The following is a 6,568-nucleotide window of genomic DNA, read 5'->3' as shown; positions in this document are numbered from 1 at the left end:
ACTTTTTCATATTTGCTCAATTTGATCTTTGCTGTTGTGATGCATACCATGACCAAAGGCAATTTGAGAAAGAATTTATTTATGCTTACAACTGTAACCTGTAAAAGTTGTAGTTCATCATGGTGATGAACTCAGGGCATGATCTCAAACAGGAATGTAAACTGAAACTACAGAGAACTTTGCTTTCTGGCTCACTCACCAGCTCATGCTCAGCCCAGCCCCATATGCCTAGAGATTGTTCTGTCCGCAGTGAGGTGGGCCCTCCCACTGTACCAGGCTTTCTTTTTGGGTCACCAACCAGCTCCCAAATCAAGACATGGAGACTTATTAGTTATAAATGCTCAGTCTTATCTTAGCTCTTATTTTAATCTGATTCTCTTTAGCTATGTTTTGCCTCCTTTTACCTTTCTTTCTTTCTCTCTCTCTCTCTCTGTCTGTTTCTTTCTTTCTTTCTTTCTTTCTTTCTTTCTTTCTTTCTTTCTTTCTTTCTTTCTTTCTTCCTGTATATCTTACGTTTGTGCTGTCTCTATGTCTGGCTGGCAGCTGCCTGGCTTCTGGCCCTGGCGTGTCCCTCTCTTTCTCCCTTGTTCCCTTCACCTTCTTCTCCCTTGTGGAGATTTCTCCTCCTATTTATACCTTCTCTCTGCCAGCCTGGCCTATCCTTTCTCCTGCCTAGCTATTGGACATTGAGCTTTTTGTTAGACCAATCAAGTGCCTTAGGCAGACAAGGGGAAACAAATGCAATACATCTTTATATAATTAAAGAAGTGCGGCACACAGTAAATGTCTATCTTTAAAATTTTCTTTTTTGTTGAATCACTTTCTACTGTTTTGAGTCCCAGTAGTTTAGGTTGCCTTGGTTTGTTTGTTTGTTGATCTCTGTTTTCTTGAGACAAGAACTCATTAAGTAGCCCATATTACCCTATACTCATTGTACCCAATCTAACCTACCTAGAACTTGTGGTCCTTCTGCCTCAGGCTCCCTAGGTATTGAGATTACAGTCATGTGCCACAAATCCTAGCTTTCCTTGCCTTCTAGTCTGTTTGGTTGGTTATTGTGTGGTTGAAGACATGTACCACAATAGCTAGCTTAAAATTTGATTTATTAGCATATATTCATTTGTACTAATATAATATTGAAGGTATCATTATGACATTTTCATGTATACATGTTGTGTACATTGCCCATACTCACTCATTTAAAATGTTTTTTTAATTTTTTTATAAACATTAATAAATCCATTTTACATTTTAATAAATGCTTTATGAAAAATAAAAAAAAGAAGTGCGGCACAAACAAATGTAACACATCTTTACATCATTAACAAAGGCAGCAGAAACAAATGTAACACATCTTTAAATAGTTAAAATAATATTCCACAGTATCCCACACCAATAATCATTCAAGACAACCTCTTATAGACAAGGCCACACACCAACCTGCTTATAATGGAGGCCATGGGTAACTCTAGGTTATGTCAAGTTACAATAAAAATTAACTAGCACACTGTTACAATTGCCTTGACTTATTTGAGGATAACTAATAAAGGAGGATTTTCTGTGGGCTTTATTTTCCCACCTCTAAGTCACACAGTCACACATATGTGATGGCAGGAATCAGCTTGATAATGTACCAACTGTTCAGCAATAGGAAACAATGTCACAATGACTCCATTTGATGTACAATTTTAATTTGAAAGAAGTTGGATTTATTTTTCTACTATAATCTTTCTGATTGTGATTTGTGGTAGAGTTTTCAGATATGAGTATGAATGTGCTATGTGCATAAATAACATGATGCGTATACTAACTAAGCTTGAACTCCTCATAGGCACAAAGAGTAAGAGGCTAGAGTGATTCTCACTCTGCCATCTATTGCTTTATTCCTCAGTCTCTCCCTAATACCTGTTTTATGGCTGTTATTAAGTTCAACCAAATTATACCAAAGATTTATGATTGGATATTCTTAGCCAGGCTTAGGTGGGTGCTCTATATGATCTGGAGAATGATCTAGCCACACTTTGTTTTTGAATAAGTGAGTTCGTTAAGCAGCAATCAAAAGTAGGAAAATAAATAGCAAGTTAAAAATGAGAGAAATAGCCGGGCAGTGGTGGCGCATGTCTTTAATCCCAGCACTTGGGAGGCAGAGCCAGGTGGATCTTTGTGAGTTCAAGGCCAGCCTGGGCTACCAAGTGAGTTCCAGGAAAGGCGCAAAGCTGCACAGAGAAACACTGTCTTGAAAAACCAAAAAAAAAAAAAAAAAAAAAAAAGGAGAAATAGCATATATGTGTGTGTGTGTGTGTGTGTGTGTGTATCTCAAAACATGATTAAGTTAGTTTGCCATCCAGCAGTGATGAGTAAAGTCTCATATTTGAAGGAGCAAAATAAATGATATCATCATATCAGCAGCTTACAGCTTACAAGCATCCAGCAGAAATTGACTGGAGAAGCATGCAGTCATACAGGAATTTCTGATTTGAAAGTTCCTCCATGGATGAGTGGAGCTGAGCAAAATCTCCATGGATGAACTTCTGTCTTCCCATTCACATTGCTGGCATTTTAATACCATGGAATAAACACTAATAATTCCTGCTGGAAATGGTTCACCTTCTAGTTGTTCTCAAAGACAAAATGTCTATAATATCCTTAGCAGCTGGCTGTTTCCTCCTCTCCCATTTTCAGAGCCCATAGGAAAGCCTGACCCAGTGCAGGGACATTTAGAGGAGATGCAGGAGAAATTCCTTACTGTGCTTTTTATAACCTTAAACTCCATATGAAAATTTATCAGTATTATGTACATTATAGTAGAGAAGATAACAATAATAAGAAAAGAAAATGAGATCTACATGAACAGCCTGGACATGAGTGGGGGTAGTGAAGGGCGAGGGTCGAGGGAAAGAGAGCTTGGGTGAGTGGGAGATCCCAGCTGGATCAACAACAGAGAGGGAGAACAAGGAATAGGAGACCATGGTAAATGAAGACCACATGAGAATAGGAAGAAACAAAGTGCTAGAGAGGCCCACAGAAATCCACAAAGATACCCCCACAACAGACTGCTGGCAATGGTCGAGAGACAGTCCGAATTGACCTACTCCGGTGATGGGATGGCCAAACACCCTAATTGTCGAGCTAGAAACCTCATCCAACTACTGAGGGATCTGGATGCAGAGATCCATGACTAGGCCCCAGGTGGATCTCTGGGAGTCCAATTAGCGAGAATGAGGAGGGTTTATATGAGAGAGAATTGTTGAGACCAAGGTCGGATAAAGCACAGAGACAAATAGCCAAACAAATGGAAACACATGAAATATGAACCAATGGCTGAGGGGTCACCAACTGGATCAGGCCCTCTGAGTGGGTGAGACAGTTGATTGGCCTGATCTGTTTGGGAGGCATCCAGGCAGTGGCACTGGGTCCTGTGCTCATTGCATGAGTCGGCTGTTTGAAACCTGGGGCCTATGCAGGGTCCCTTGGCTCGGCCTGGGAGGAGGGGACTGGACCTACCTGGACTGAGTCCACCAGGTTGATCTCAGTCTGTGGGGAAGGCTTTGCCCTGGAGGAGATTGGAATGGGGGGCGGGCTGGGGGGAAGGTGAGGGGGGCGGGAGGGAGGAGAACAAGGGAATCTGTGCCTGTATGTAGAACTTAATTGTATTGCAAAGTAAAATTAAAAAAAAAAAAAGAAAAGAAAAATCTCAATGAAGTGGGAAAATGTAAAGAATAAGTAGAAATATGTGCTATGTTTGAAGTGACCAGAATTGTGGGTTTTTCTTTTTAAAATGTATTTTTCTATTCTTATTTTTTATGTATATGGATGTCTGCATATGTGTGTGCAACATTTTTATTCTTGGTGCCCTTAAATCTCTTGGAACTAGTTATAGACTGTAGTGACCTGCCATGTAGGTGCTGAGAATTGAATCCAGGTCCTCTAGAGCAGCAGCCAATGCTCTTAACTGCTGAGCCATCTTCCAGCTTGAATTGTGTATTTTTATTTCCTCTTTATTTTCTTTCTGTTGACTTCCTGTGGTTACCTCAGGCAATAGCTCCTCCCTGGTTTCCACAGCATGATCCGTGGCCACCCCGACAGATGACAAAGTGAATGAATAGATCCCGTAGTGCTTTTGACTGTTGAAAGACGCCTTTCGTCTTACTATCACTGTTTATCGCATTATTTGAAAGAAAAGGTCTTTTATCTGTATGATAGCGTTTAAAATTTCAAATGTTATTCAAATTTTATCTTCTTTCTCTATTTCTGTTTCATTCTTTGGAAATATTGATTTCTAATGATGAATTTACCTAAGAGAAATATTCCTCTTTAGAACTTTAGGTTTCCGACAAACTTGAGGTTTCCTGATTACAGCACATATGCTGTGCCAGCCCCCTTAGAAACTTAAGATATTTCATTTCTTCTTATTGATTTCTTTGATGGTGTATCTTCTTTTTGTTTAAGGAAATGGGTCACTTCCATTATAAACCTTGTTGTTTTTCACTCCTGTTATATTCACAGCACTTTTTGAATAACTCATCAAGTGTGGTATAACACACCTTAGGATCATTCATTACATAATGATCCACAATTCTTCACACATATTCTCATAAAATCTACTGAGCACCTGTGATGAGATTTTATTAGAGAGTGAAGCTTTTTAATTATCCAATTTTTATCTTTAATATCTGTAGAGTTACTAAAGACAAAATATTGATGCACTCCATTTCACAGCAAAATATTATCTTTGTTCATTGTTTTATAGCATCTGATACATTGAAAGTGAATACATTGCATGGATGACTGAACCAAGTTTAGTGAATTCTGTATGTGTTGCAGAAACAAAGCCCATTAGTGAGACATGATGTATCAGGCACACAAGTCTCCATGCTCATAAAGGCACTATGCTTCAGTGCAAACTCTCTTATCATCTTCTCAATTCCTAGGGACTTCCAAATGAAGACTTGACAGTTCCTGTAGCATAGTCTCATTTGGTTGATTCTGCCTATGTGTTGCATGTCTCAGCAAAAACTCATATGAATATGTATATATATATATATATATATGTGTGTGTGTGTGTGTGTGTGTGTGTGTGTATACATATATACATATCTATGTTTATATCTATATGTATATATATGACTGCAAAACAACTTTTATTTCCTTTCTGGAGCCATAGATATGTAGAATTAGGCATGACCATATGAAAAAGTTAGGTATGTATTTTGAGTGATAAAATCCTTGACATAATTGATGGTTTGTTTGATAATTCACTAAATGGATTAAAGTGAACGTTCTTACCTCAGCACTTGAAGATAAGAATATGAGAAAATGAGGCAAAAATTTAAAATAATACATAGTTAATCTTAAAGAAGTACTCATTTTCCAAAAACAAGATGAGAATTTCTTTCGCTGGAGGACTTTAGATAAGATATAGGCATGACTTTGATCTAGAGCTGTGCACTGGTACCCACCATGTGGGAGGCCAGATCCCACCTTTTCAAGGGTTCCCATGAGGAGGAGAGAGGGATAAGAAAATATTAGATAGAAAGATAGAGAAGAGGAGAAAGACAGAAACAGAATAGCTTTGGGAGGATCTGAGTCAATACCCAACGGCCTTTTCTGTTTATTCATAAGGGCTCTTTATAACAATGACAGGGGGTGGGGAAAAAGACTCCCCCTTGCTAGATCAAAGCACACCATACCTTCCAAACACCTGGTAACTATGCCCTTGGTCAAATCATCCCCTTATGCAGCCCTGCATCAGATTCTCTGATCCTAAGTAATTTGGGCCTCCACATCACCATAATTAGCACAGAATACTCAATAGTTTTAGACACATAAGTGGGAAATAAGAAGGAATTAAGTATCTGTGAGAACTGTAAGGTCAGAAAAGGGAAGAAAAGATGGAAATTGCACTTCCAAAGCTGTGTTCTATACATAGAGTCCAAATTTACATATGCTGTGCATTATAAATCTAAACTCAAATATTTACATTTAAGCTCCACCAAGATTTATGAAACACATTGGTCATTCTGTAAAAGCATAGGTAAGATGTCTTTGTGGAGATATTTCCAAAATTCAGAGCATACATGATTCTGTAGATCTTAGGAAAGGTAAATAGAACAGATAATCATGGCTGTATTGGTATGTGAGTGTGTGTCTGGAGTGGAAGTAAAACAGGAAAAGCAAATGGGAAGAGGTAGGGGAGAAGGAGTTAAGGGAGAGACAGCTAAAATCAGGAGGCCTATCTGAGAGGTAGTATGGAAACCTAATATAGTAGAAACTCCCTAAAATATATACATATATGAAAGCTATTTACATGAAATCTCCAAATAGTGTGGGAGATAGAGTTCCAACTGTCCATCACTTGTCACAAAATGAAGCTTCTAGTACTGGGATTGGGTTACATATAATTGAATTCATGTCCAAAGGAGTCCCATGGGAGTCCCCAAACAACTCAGGCTGCTCCAGAGACAATGGGTTGCCCTCCACAAACTGGCAGCAAGGTCCCATTGCTGAAGACAATACCTACACACCTCATTGAACGTGAAGAAGTCAAGTTGGCGCCTATGCCTACATA

Source organism: Peromyscus eremicus, chromosome 9, assembly GCF_949786415.1.
Source record: "Peromyscus eremicus chromosome 9, PerEre_H2_v1, whole genome shotgun sequence".
In the NCBI taxonomy this organism is placed as follows: domain Eukaryota; kingdom Metazoa; phylum Chordata; class Mammalia; order Rodentia; family Cricetidae; genus Peromyscus; species Peromyscus eremicus.
The sequence above is the reverse complement of the archived record's forward strand: the minus strand, read 5'-3'. Positions refer to the sequence as shown.